General features: G+C 35.5%; 1 protein-coding gene across 1 annotated transcript in view; it reads left to right on the top strand.

The window, feature by feature from the left end:
• Positions 1 to 14,537, top strand: part of TENM3 (teneurin transmembrane protein 3) — a 2,279,939-nt gene that overhangs the window by 1,344,758 nt on the left and 920,644 nt on the right. The window contains exon 6 of the mRNA XM_050789940.1: positions 1,574 to 1,654. The gene's annotated coding sequence lies outside the window, so the exon portion shown is untranslated. The remainder of the gene's footprint in view (positions 1 to 1,573; positions 1,655 to 14,537) is intronic.

Raw genomic sequence — 14,537 nt, 5'->3', positions numbered from 1 at the left:
TAAATTAACGTGCTATTTCTATCTTCTGTAATTTTCAAGAAATCAAGGCTGTTAACTATAAGCTATGGCTAAAATCACAGTGAATCTAGAAGTTTCTAACATCCTCCTGGTTAACTGTATGGTGATCCGTCGTGTCTAATTCCTAATTAGGATGGACTGAACAACCAAACCAACTGCTCCTCCACTCAGTTACTTAGTTTATCTAGATACTGCCTTGGTTTGTTTCTTTGGCATATAATTGCAAGTAATAAAAATCCTGTAGTTGTAAAAGAATGAGAAGTCACTGCGATTATATATTTACAATTTATAGCTTTTGAAATGATTATTTTTGTTATTTATTCTAATCTGTGAACCCTAGCCAGGCTAAGTCCTGAATCACTGCATGATGTTTAAGAGAGGCTGCTTTTCAGAAAAGAGAACAACAGCACTGATGTGTGTGTAGAATAACCGAACATCAGGCCAGCTCCATCACCCCACAAGTTTTTTTATTATCATTTTTTAATGTATCCAAGTCAACAAACAAGACAACCTCTTCTCAGTATTAACTCTGCCTGAGTTTTAAAGCATTCTGCGTTTGAACACAGCCTCCTCCATAAAACTTGTGTCTCTTGTCTTTCCTAACGCCACAGTCTTCAGAGACTCCTTCCTCTTCTCTGATTCCTTCCTCCCTCCTAGATGGGAGTCTGTCCATATCCACCCCCTTTATATTCTACACTGTCCCTTGGCAATCTCATCTAACCTCATTGCCTTAATGATCACTTTTCTGAGACTTGAAGTTTTGTTTTGTTTTGTTTTAAATCTCTGACCCTTGGACCACACTGATTCCCCTGCTACAGATCCCCCAGTAAACCTCTGCTTTTCATCATGCATTATTATAATCCTCTATATCAGTTTGTCTCCATAAGCTGGGAATTCCGTGAGGCCTGACCTCATATCCTTCTAATTTCACTGCTGGATTTCTGGGCCTAGCACAGTACCCAAATTATTACAAGTGACTTAATCGCTGTTCTCACAGTTTCACCTCAGTTCCAATCCCTCTGAAAAATTCCTTCAATCAAACTGAAACGCATCAAATTTCCCCTCCTGTTTCCATTATGTTCAAACTCTGTAACTTGGTCATTTTGTCCCCCATACATGGGCTGTTCCCCATTCAATCTTCCTGTCCCAGGCCCTGCCCACCACCTTGAAGACCATACCTATCCCCAGTCTCCATTTAGGCCCCACCTCCTCCAAAAATCACCACCTCTTCCAGTTAGAAGTCGCCTCTTCTGCCCCCCGACTCCCAGAACATTTGATTATACCTCCTTTATGATACTCACCAGTTTGGTATATTTATTACACGTCTTTGTTTGCTTAATTTCCTTGAAGAAAAAGTTTTACAATAGACAGCTACACATCTCCCGTATCACCTGGTACATGCAGAGATAGTAATTGCTTGTTACATGACAGAGCAAACCAGTTATCATTTTATAGTTCTGCAGAAAAATACATTAGGAAATAGGTGACGTATACTCTTACGATAAAAGTAATGTTTTATAGGATAGCAATTTTTCTATTTGTTCTGTTTTTCCAGGCTTGTACCACAGCCAATATCTCTGCTTGGCAACTCTAATGAACAAATTGCCACAAAAGTGAGACAGAACACACCTTTTTGGTAAGTAGCATATACATTTCTAAATCTGATGGTAAGCACAAGGCTAATGTTTATGCCTCCATTTTGTTTAAAATCCTATTGAATAAAAATTGTAGATGTTCTGGTATGTTTGCTTGGAGATAGAGGGAATTGAGGAAAAGTTTTCAAGAAAACTGTTATTTCTTCCAGACATTTGTATAAAACCTTTCAGTTTTGACACAATATTGAGGTAATTCCCTATATTTCTGGAAATAGTTTATATTTTAGGGGAAATTTTTTGGAAGCATAATATACATGCAGAAAATGTGGGAACCATGAGCACATAGCTTGTTGGATTTTTACAAAGGGAGCGCATCCCTTAACCAGGACCCGGTTAACAAACAGCGTATTCTCCACACGCCAAAAGGTATCTCCAGCCCCGAGCCCCTTCTAGTCACACCCCCTCCCACCTCCCTTCCCTCACCCCAGCATGGCTAACCAGGATCATGACTTCTAACACTGCAAATTTATTTCCCCTGCTTTTAAATGTTATATAAACAGAGGAACTATCTTTTTGAATGACTTAAAAAAGACGAAATTGAGAAAATGAACGAGAAGCCCAAGTGATCTTCTATTTATGTAACAGCTGTTTTGCCAGATGATTTGACAACTAATTGGCATTATCTCACCATTATTCTAAACCCCAGCAAACATCACCTGTTTTAATCGAGGGTCACTGCTGATTAAGCCTCTACTTGTGTTGTTCTCATATTTGTGCTTAATAAATTACAACTTGCCCAAGATCAGCAAAGGTATTCGTCACATCAAATGTTTACAGCAACTGCCTTTTATAATTAAAGCAAAAGATTTTCTTTTAGCATTGACTGATTAAATTGGTAATTAATATGGGATGAAGATTTTGCATGGTTTCTCAAAGCAACCAAGAAGAGAGAAGTAGATCAGCGAACAGCTTAATGACATGTTTCTTAAAGACTTTATTGTATTTAGCATAATAAATGACAAAATAGGATCACATTTCTTTATTTCAAGAAAGATAAATGCATTTCTAGTTATTTATTCCAGAGAAGGCCTTCCCAACAGCCTCCTGATTCCTGCTAATTTTTAGGCCTCTTCCTAAAAAATAGCAATTAAATCCTAACACTTTGAATGTTCCACTTAATATTAGGATTTCTACCTATCCTAAACTTCCAAAAAAAACTGTTGCTGACCAATTTTCTTATACTATTTTGAAATGTTAGGGTTCTAATCCTACATTATTAGTTTATATTTTAGGGTATCTGGTTCCTTTCGTAAAAATAATGTGTCATCTAAACCATTTCTTTACATTTAGTGTCATTATTAATCTGCAAATCACAGTGTGATATTTTATCTCATCTTACCTATTATATATTAATTCCCTGTTACCCAGAAGAACTTCTTGACTTTGCTCTTAAATTTCAGGAAACACTTCAGTTTAGAGGGATTTGCAGTCCTCTATATACCTATGTCACTTTACATATTCTTAAACATGTATTTAATTTATCTTTCATTATGTAAATCATGTATAAAAGAAAAGGATTTAAAGTAATAATTCCTACTCAGTTTTGTTGAAATTGATCTAGGAGGCTTCTAATTATTTTAAGGTTATGCATGTTATAAAGCAGTTAGTCAGCTGTAAAGTTAAAATTGGTATTCAGTAATTGAATTGTTTGTCCTATAAAGGATAAATGCTGAGGGGATGGATATCCCCTTCTCCATGATGTTTTCCACATTCCTGCCAGCATCTAAACATCGCATGTAACCACCCATAAATATATACAACTACTAGGTACCCACAAAAATTAAAAATTTAAATTTTTTAAACCAAGACCTTGAGATGCAGAGATTTTTATAAGCTTAACATTTACGGAGCGCACTGAGAATTTGCTTGATATTCTTCAGAACAGAGAGATGACCTAGTCACTGCATAATGGGATTTGTGTCTAAATTAGGAGAAAGTAAATACAATATCACAACAATGCTCAAAAAGTAATAAAAGTAATAAAATTGACGTTAAAATGCACAATTTGACAATATCACAACTTAAAAACATGTTGGAAATTACGGAAGTAGACACATGGAAATATTCCATTGAGCTATTAATGTGAAAAACAAGGAGTTTTTTCTGTAATAAAGACAAGGTCAATTCTACTTAAACACCACCAATAAACAACCACTGTTCTGTCTATCATGAAGGTTGGTTTTACCTACCCTTAACCTTCGTTGAAAGGTAATCATACAACGTGTGCTTTTCTGCTTCTGGCTTCTTTCGTTCAACGTGATGTTTTTCAGTTCCATGCCTGTTGTTGAGTATGACAGTAGTCATACATGTATTTTTTACTCTTGAATAGTATTTCATTGATTAATATGCCACAACTTTTTAATCATTCGCCTCCCGTACATTTGGGTTATTTCCAAGTTTTAGATACTATGAATCAAGCTGTCATGAACATTTTTGTAAAAGTCTTTCTGTGGACATATGTGTTCATTTCTCTTGGGATAATACCAAGGAGTAAAATTTCTGGTTAGCTTTTGACACACTGTCTAGCAGTATTTTCAAGCCTTTGTCCCATTTTACACTCTCACCAGAAATGTATGAGAGTTCCATTTGTCCCAAATAACAACTGGTGTTATTATTCTTCTTGGTTTTAGCTTTCTTGTGATCTCACTGTGGCTTTAAATTTACATTATCCTCATGACTAATGATGCATATTTTCATGTGCTTATTAGCCATTCATGAGTCTGCCTTTTTTGGAGTGTCTATTTGAGTCCTTTGCCCATTAGATATGCTTGTCTGACTTGCTTTTAAAATATCTTTTGGGTATTCAGGTATTTGCTTTTCGGATATTTGTCTTTAAAATATCTTTTGGGTAGACCTTTGTCAGATGTATTATGTCAGATGTATTATGAATATTTTCATTCAGTTAATGACTTACCTTATTTCTTAACAATGTCTTATGATAAATAGGCTTTTAAAAATTTTGATGACATTGATCAATATTTTTATTCTTGGTGCTTTCTGTATCCTCTCTAAAAAATATTTGCCAATACCAGGTTTGAAAATCCTTATAGTTTTGATGCAATTGGGTCTGTGATCTTGAATTAGTTTTTATGCATAGTGTGAAGTAGGGGTTGAGATGCATTTGTTTTTATATGTTCACACAATTATTTCAATACAGAAAAAAAAAAAAAAACTTCAAATTGAATAGCTTTGGAATTTTGGTGAAAGTTGATGGGTCATATGTGTCTATTTCTGAACTGTTTATTCTATTTTATTGATCTATTCTATTATCCCTATATCAATACCACACTAAGAACATTGTAGTCTTGAAATCAGGTGATATAAGTCCCAAATTTTATTCTTCTTTTTCATGAATTTTTCTAGCCATTTTAGATCTTTTACAATTCCATATATAGCTTAGAATCAACTAGTCATTTTCTACAAAAGAGCTTGTTGAGATTTTGATTGACGTTGCATTGAATCTCTAGTTCAATTTGAAGAAAAATGACTATTTTAACGATTTTGAGTCTTCTAATCCATGAATATGGTAACTCTCTCCTTTTATTTAGATATTTTTTAATATTTTGTATTTTTTAGTTTAGAACTCTCTAGTAGTTTTTTTATAGATTCTTTTGAATTTTTATGTAAACGGTCATTTTGTCTATGAATAAAGAGTTTGATTTCATCTTTTCCAAACTTTATGCCTTTTATGTCTTTCCCTTTACTTATTGTCCTATCTCAGACTCTCCGTACGATGTTGAATAGAAGTGGTGAGAACAATATGCCTCATTTCTGACCTCAGGAGAAGAAAAAATGTTCAATATTTTGTTATTAAGTATGATGTTAACTTCAGGCTTTTCATAGATGTTTTCTCAGACTAAGGAGGTTCCTTTTTATTCCTACTTTGTTAAGTGTGTTTTATAACGAAGGGGTGTTCAGTTTTGTCAAAAGCTTTCCTTCCTGCCTACATTGAAATGATTATATGGTCTTTCTTCCTTTTCTGAAATTTGGTGAATTAAATTGATTTTTTTAAGTGCTAAGTCCATCTTGCATTCCTGGGATAAAATCCTCATTTGCTCATGATGTATGGTTATTTTATGTAATCCTAGATCTGACTTGAGAGTGTTTTGTTAAAACTTATTTATGTCTATATTCAGGAGAAATACTGGTTTCTATATTTTCTTGAAATATTTTTGTCAAGTTTTATTACCAAGATGCTGTTGGTCTCATTAAATGAGTTGGAAGGTATTTAAATATTTCCTCCTTTTGTGTTTTCTTAAATAATTTGTGTAGATTTATATGTTTCATAAAATTTTTATAGAAACTCACCAGAGCATCCATGTAGGCTTAGAGTTATCTTGGTGGGGAGCTTTTTAATTGCAATTTAAATATATGTGTGTGTATATATATATAATATTTATATAGATATAAAGTTATTCAGGTTTTCTGCTTTTTGTGTTAATATTTATAGGGTTTTACTTTTTTTAAACTTTTATTTTAAGTTCAGGGACACATGTGCAGGTTTGTTACATAGATAAACTTGTGTCATGAGGGTTTGTTGTACAGATTATTTCATCACCCAGGTATTAAGCCCAGTATCCATTAGTTATTTTTCCTGATCCTCCCCCTCCTCCCACCCTCTGCCTTCTGATAGGCCCCGGTGTGTGTAGTTCCCCTCTATGTGTCGATGTGACAAACAGTGTCGTTCAATATACTTATTTTATTTAAGTTGTAAAGTGTATTTACACAAATGTTCATATTTCTTTATTATCCTTTGAATGTCTCTATGAATTGTGATCATATTCCCTCTTTCATTTTTGATATGGATTATTTGTATTTTCAGATTTCTTTCTTGATCAGTCTTGCTGGGTCCATTAGTTTTATTAGCCTTGGTGCCAGTATGAGAATGGACAGAGGCATTGAGGTGATACTGGGAGGAGGAGTTCAGACTTGTTCTTACTTCTGGAGCCTTTCTTCTCAGCTCCTCTAACAAACTTACTCATTTACATTTCAGCTCTCACCACCTGGCCTTATAAAAAACACATAGTATCAACGTTTGGATTTGTTGATTTTCTTTATTTTTTCTTAATTAATTACCTTAATTCCCGTATATTTACTATTTCCTTTCATTTTCTTACTTTGATTCTTATGTGATCTTCTTTTTCCAGATACTTAGGAGGTAATTAAAATTATTAGCTTTAAGTCTTACTTCTCTTCTAATATAAGGGTTTTTTTGTTTTGTTTTGTTTTTCCCCAGATGGAGTCTTGCTTTGTCACCCAGGCTGGAGTGCAGTGGCAAGATCTCGGCTCACTGCAGCCTCCACCTCCTGGGTTCAAGCGATTCTCCTGACTTGGTCTCCTGAGTAGCTGAGATCATGCCACCATGCCCAGCTAATGTTTGCATTTTTAGTAGAGATGGGGTTTCACCATGTTGGCGAGGCTGGTCTCAAACTCCTGACCTCAGGTGATCTGCCTTCCTCGGCCTCCCAGAGTGCTGGGGTTACAGGCATGAGCCACCGGGCCCAGCCTAATATACATATTTTAATGCTACAAATTTTCCTTGAATCTCTGCTTTAACTGCATTCCATAAATTTTTATTCATGGTGTTTTTATCATCATTTAACTCAAAATATCTTCTAATTTCTCTTACGATTTATTATTTCGTTATGCATTATTTCGAGGCATGTTGTTTTATTTCCAAATATTTGGGGATTTTCTCTATCTCCTATTCTTATTAATATGTAATTGAATTCCACTGTCATTGGAGAGATACTTTGTGAGGTTTCTGTCTTTGGAAATTTATTGAGACATTCTATTTTATAGCCCAGCATCAGCACAAGATCTATCTTGGCAAATGTTTTAAGTGCATTTGAAAGAAATGTATTCTCTGAAGTTACTGAGTATGGTGTGCGTGTGGTTTTTTGTTTTTGTGTTGGTTGGTTGGTTGGTTGGTTGGTTGGTTGGTTGGTTTTGTTTTGAGATGGCGTCTCATTCTGTCACCCAGGCTGAAGTGCAGTGGTACGATCTCGGCTCACTGCAACCTCCCCATCCCAGGTTCAAGCGATTCTCCGACCTCAGCCTCCAGAGTAGCTGGGACTACAGGCACGCACCACCAGGCCCAGCTAATTTTTGTATTTTTAGTAGAGACAGGGTTTCACTGGTCTCAATATCCTGACCTGGTGATCTGCCCACCTCGTCCTCCCAAAGTGCTGGGATTATAGGCGTGAGCCACTGAGCCCAGCCTAATTTTTATATTTTGATTAGAGATGGAGTTTTTCCATGCTGGCCAGGCTGGTCTCAAACTACTGACCTCAGGTGATCCACCTGCCTCGGCCTCCCAAAGTGCTGAGATTATGGGTGTGAACCACTGCACCCGGCCAAGTATGGTGTTTTATAAGTATCAATTTATTTAATCTGGTTGATCATGTGGTTGACATTTTCTTTATTCTAACAATTTTTTATCTACTTATTCTACAAAATACTGAGAAAAAAGTGTCAAAAATGTCTAACTATTAGTGTGATTTTTGTCAATTTCCCTTTTTTCTTCTGTCGACATTCGCTTCACCCATTTTTGAATCTCTGTTATTAGGTGCATACACACATACCTGTTGTTGGAGCTTGTTCTAAGTTCCTAATCAATGAAGACTTTTATTATTATAAAATGTCTCTCTTTCACTCTTACCACTCAGACTGGGTTGGCTTCAGCTTCTCTCCATCCTGCATGATAAAAGAGATAGAGAGATTAGCTCTCTGCCTCATAAAGAATAGCCAATGCCTGCTTGATCACATGGAATCTTGCCCTCCATTTGTACAACACAAGTCTTAGCCAAGGACCCAGAGAGACTCCATACAGACTTCTCCCCCTTTCTCCTATCCCTACCCTGCACCGCCCTCCTTTCTGGTACCCTACCAGGCACGTTCCAGATGCTACAGCAGCCCTGGTGGCTGATCTCCGCCTCCTCTGTTTAATGTTAACACAGTGCTCTACTTTGGCTCTACTTCTTTGCATGCAATCTGGAAACTGCCACAAGGCAGGGAGCCAGGACAAATATAGAGTTTCCTTTATGTGCTTCTCTTCTCTCAAAGATCCGTCCTGCACTGGCTGTTGTTCATCGCCTCCATACAGTTATTGTATATACTGTGTCCAGTTTTATTGTTGTTTAGGATGGGAGAACACATCCAGGGCCAGTTATTCCTTCATGGCCATGTGTTGAAGTGCTTCTGTTTGGTCCTGTTTTTAAATGATAGACAAAATAATTGCAGCAAGTCTCTGTTCGCATTTTGGTAGAGTAAAAAAAGGACATCTCATCATCTTCAAATCTAGCCAAATAAAATATCCACCAATCTCTCATAAATAAGACGGATATGTCTCCTGTTTGCCTAATGTAGTCCCAGTTAATGCCTATTATTAATTTCACTCTCAAAACTATCCTCACTTTTGTAATAAATGGCCTGGCTATCCTATTTATAAATAGTGATTTGTTAGAGAATCCTATAGTCTAAATTTACCTTCATTAGTCAATAGTTTTTCATATTCAGTTTATCTTTTCCAAATTTAATGTTGTTGTTTCTTCTTTAGGAACCTTTTTTTTTTTTTTTTTTTTTTTTTTTTTTACCAGTTTGTAAGTCTTCATACAACCTACCTCTTCATTCTCTAACACTCTGAAATAGGTTTTAAATGTAGTCAGAATGTGTCTTTGAGAAATAAACTGCACAACACAAACCATACTTTTATTAGAAAATTTCTTAGAGTAGGAAAAACACATCCCATTTATTCACAAATTTCTCCTTCTCAATAAGTCAAAAGACAACACATTGATCTTCCTCGCCTTAGTTGATGGAATTTCCTGCGTGGACTCTACGTTCAGAGCCTTGGCTTGGTACAAATATGCCAATGGACAGAGGCCTTAAAGTATTATTGAGGGGAGAAGTTCTTAATTCTGGAGCTTCTGTTCTCAGTTCCTCTGACAAACTTAGTGATTTACATTTCAGCTATCATTATCTGGCCTTATGAAAAACACATAATAACTTGAATATGCCCAAACATCCCACAGAAAAAGAAAATATGCCGAGAAAACTGTCCCATATTTCCTTGCCTTTGGAAAAGAATGAATTACTTCAGGAAAACAGCATTTGAAAGTAAATGTGGTATCTTTGGCTACAAATATGCCTTGTCTTCTTTATAAAGGTACGATGTCCTCTGGACTATATTTCTGGCCATACAGTCAATGCCTTGATAGCTTAGTAATCATGATATAAGACAAACGCTCTTGTTCGTTATTTATTTTCTTTGAATATACACCTAGTTAATGCAGACTGACAACTTGAATGGCTATCTAGTTATTTTTCAATTTCCAAGTTATATATCATATTGAGGCAGTAATAAATGTTGAACTTTCAAATCTTATGCAAATATGTTGTATTTCCATATATCTCATGTTTGCCAATTTATTACTTTTATGTTTTTATTTTGAAACTATTTATAACCTATTTAATGGCAGACTTGTACCTACCATGAAATATGGGGAACACCTTTCATTAAGTGGAAGGTTTTCTTTTATGATAGACCTTATAGAAGATTCAAGCTGTTAGTCAGAGGCACTTATTTTGAGAGAGTGGCAGCTTGGGTGCGGTAATACATTTCCTCTGTTTTAAAACATCCCAAAGAATGCTGTCAGCTCTAAGTTTCTATACCTAGTATCTACTAAATCAGATCAAGCCATTTTTACATAACGGTTGCAAATGTGTTTTTTTGAATGTTAAATCTGTTTCTATTTTTCAATCAATTTAAAATGTGTAGAAAAAGTGTTCTGATTGTATATTATCCAATTTTCATCAGCTGCCGGAAGGAAGTGCTGTGAAAATCTGTGATTTAAAACCCTTAAAACTTCTGCTTGAAATGCATGTTTTGTTAAGAACATTAGATATGCAAAGTATTTTGAACAGAATTTTGATGTCTTTATTAATAGCATTTAAAAGTTTTAGGATTTCAGATATTCATAGATTTTATTATCCTTGATTTGCAAGGTCATATATTTTAGGTCTTTATATTTCTCCTTTAGGAAATAATCGGAACCGTGAAGGAAACTGGTCAAAGAAAAATAAAGAAATAATTATATTATTAATAGCAATTTTATCGTTTCTCAGAGTTATTGGAAAGTATATTTTATATAAGATATATATGTATATATAACCACAAATATCAATAAATACTTACCTAAAACCCATTGTATATCAATCATTTGCCTGTGAGCTGTGTAACATACACAGGTCTTGCCTTCCAGGAGTTTGTGATCTAGTGAAATGTATAAAAATGTACATGTCAAAGGAGTGGCTTAAGTACTGTTGGATTTTAGAGGGGAAACAACTTTTTCTTCCTATAAGACTTTATGTCTGAAGCGGGATTTGAGTTGAATAAAGGTGATACATAATAGCAATGCATGACAAAAATAATACTGAATGACAAATTTAAATGCAATATTTTTTTATTAAATCTAAGCAACTTAGATTGGATATAAAAAAATAAGGGTGGAAGATACAAAATAATCCAATTACAGCAGATGCTTTTTTATAGCTATCTTTTGTTTCATACTAATTGAAAAATCAGAAGCAGAGAAACTCTGTTAATTAGTACTTTATTTAGTTTTTTTTAATATTTAGCTTTACCTCCTCTATGAGTCAGCATTCATGTTTATCCATATCAAGAGATTGCCAAAAAATTGTGACTTAAACATACAGGGATTGCTTTTCTCACTTATGGCAAATCCCCCAGCATCACAGCAGCTCCATGATGTCACTGGGGTTTCTTTCCAGCCCTTTAACCACCCACCCCTATGGTATTGAATCAAGTCCAAGACAGCACCTGGAGCTCCAGTCATCACATCTCTCTCCCAGGCCTACAGCAAGAGGAAGGAACAAAGAAGGGTGGGCCCTTCCTTGAAGAAGGCCTTAAGGAGGTACCACGTGCTGCTTTGCTTATACACCAGTGGCCAAGAGGTTGTCAAATAGCCGCGTCTACTGCATGGAGGCTGGAAAATGCAGTCTTCTAGATGGATGCAGATTGCCCAGACTGAAGACAGGGTTTGGTGGTAGTGTGGAAAGGAAGGAGCCTAGTGTAGGCGTATGGCTGTTTCTGTCATTCCTGCTAAACATGTTTAAGGTTCCTGATGCACGTTGTGGTGGTACTAATTTGAAATGAGACACCTGACATAAGGGCTGTTACTTACTGGGTGGATTTATGGTAGGCACCAGACATATCGTTCAGTCCTTAGGTAGGCTCCACACATTCTAGTTGTCTGCTCTGATGAAGATCATGAAAGAATTCACTGAAAATGACTGAACCTAGTTTGAGAATGATGGACATCTGGCTGTGTGTTTAACTTATATACAAGGCTGCATATCATTATATTTGGGTGAATGGTTGGGTAGGTATGTATATAGGTAACATATTGTATAATTGGGTTGATATAAAAATAGAGGGGGAAGGAAAGAAAATGAGGGGGGGGGCAGGAAAAGGAAGAGAAAAGAGAAGAGGGAGAAACGGAATTGGGAAAGTTCTTAGCAGTCCATCAAGGATAGTCTGGTCAAAATGTATGTCTGTGTCTTAACCTATTCTGCTCTTTAGTTTCATAGTGTAGTGCATCGTTCTACTCTGGGATGCTGTTTTGGTTATGACCTTTATTGTTTTTGGTAGTTGATTCTTTATTTCCACACTTGCAAATGCTGAGAGTTTACCTTAAGTAGTCCCAAATAAGCTTTTTTTCTAATATTTTATAATACGTTGTCTTCCTTATTTATTTCTTAATAAGATGAGGGCTCATCTGTCCATTCATTCATCTATTTATACATAGTCCTTCCATCCATCTATATACCTATCCATCTATCAAATCATCTATCCATCCATCCATCCCTTCATGCATGCGTGCATCCATCCATCCATCTGCCTACCTACGTGTCCACCTATCTACCTATCTGTGTGTCTACCTACCTACCTACCTACCTACCTACATACTTATCTTTGTATCTATCTATCTATCTATCTATCTATCTATCTATCTCTCTATCTATATTATGAATGCTCTTTGTCTATTGGTCTATGACCTAATCAGTGTTCCCTCTGTCCTTGGCAGGCTGCATTTCTCATCTAGTGGAAGGGTAGAGTTCTAGTCTATTCTCATTTCACAGTTACGAATCAACTCCTCACGTAGTTTCAGATGCAAGTGGGATTGCCACATTGGCAGCTCCTTGATACTGTGTGTGTTATCCCAGTAAATATCTCTCTGGCATAGAAGAGCAAGACTGTTCCTATCTGACAAGTCCACGTGCAGAAATATATGGGTCAACCTGCAGAAATCAACACAGTCAAGTGACATAAATTCAGAAGAATAATATTCAGTACCATTTGTATAATGAACTGCACAGGCAAAAAGAAAGAAAGTGGGAGGAGGGAGATAAAGTAGAGAGAGGGAGGGAGGAAGGAAGGAAGATGGAAAAAGAAATTCTCTGAGGAGTTTTCAGTGGAAGAAATTACCTCCAACCACATTTAAAATGTTTTCAATGACCTTCTTCACTGAATTTGAGCACTGGAAATTTCTCATTTCTCCCTGCAATAGATACAGTCTACTAAAAACTAGGTAGAACTGACAGAAGCAGTGAAGGAAAATTGTTACCAACTTAGAGAACAAGGTGCCCAGCTACTGACACTGCTCGTAATCTCATCTCATGGGAAAGCATTTAATATCTACAGTCACATTTAAATTTGAGAAGACATGGTTTTTAAAATTCATATATAGCAATAACAATAGTTAATGAGGTAAATTTTATTTTCTTCAAAATATCTTGTATCCCTCTAACTCATAGAACATTAGAGATCACTTTGGAGAAGCCCCAGATGTGACTTCTGTGATATTTAGAAAAGACCCTGAACTCTTGCTCCCTCTCATAAAATTAGTAGACACACTTGTGGCACTTCGTTGATTGCTCAGTCCAAAGTGATCTGTCAAATATTAGCACCTGCAAGCGTCATGCACATACAAAGTTAAGAAAAAAAAGTGTTTTTTTGAAACATGTTCGGATTGGATTTTAAAAATAAAATAAGTGAACTTCTTTTTAGTGTGTCGAAGTTAATTTTCCAAAATTCAACGCTTGCATAGTCAATGGGGATGGGATAAATATTATGGGATTTTCATTTGCATTGCCCTTCCTGTTCTCTGAAATAATTTATTATAATTTTCATGAGACTTCATAATATTATTCATTCACTTCATAATTGAAACGTTGTTAAACTCTGCCTCATGTTGATTCCTGACCTATCCCAGCCAAAGGCACCTTCCTCTACTCCTTCTCTCCTTTCTAACTAAGGAAGTTAGCAAGTTTGATATCCAGTGATAACCTACACAGATGATTGTGGTCTTATTGATTTATAAAACAAAAATGATACTGCTGGCTTCTTAGAAATATATAGTAGATTAATTGATAGGAAAAGTGTTTAAATATTTACATATGCAAATACGAACAATCAAATATGTAAATATCAATAACACATGCAAATAATAAATATGCAAATGTTAATTAACAAATATATGAATGTTAACCATTAAAAGTTGATACAGAAAAAGGTTTAGAAAAATAAAAGACATAGGGGAATTAAAGTGTGATTATCATTTCATCAGTTTATCATTTTGACTGATATATATTGTTAAAACATAGTGACAACTTATTGTATTCAAGTTTATTACCCAATTTTTAGTAACATAGTAAAAGTAGTGAACATGGTGATAGTGACAAGGTCATAGAATGCCAGAAAATTGTCAACAACTACAGTAGTCCCTGGCACTTTAGTAGGTGCTAAAAAAATATTGTTTGGTAAGCTCTATCTCTCCCACC

Source organism: Macaca thibetana, chromosome 5, assembly GCF_024542745.1.
Source record: "Macaca thibetana thibetana isolate TM-01 chromosome 5, ASM2454274v1, whole genome shotgun sequence".
Taxonomy (NCBI): Eukaryota; Metazoa; Chordata; class Mammalia; order Primates; family Cercopithecidae; genus Macaca; species Macaca thibetana.
The sequence above is the reverse complement of the archived record's forward strand: the minus strand, read 5'-3'. Positions and strand labels throughout refer to the sequence as shown.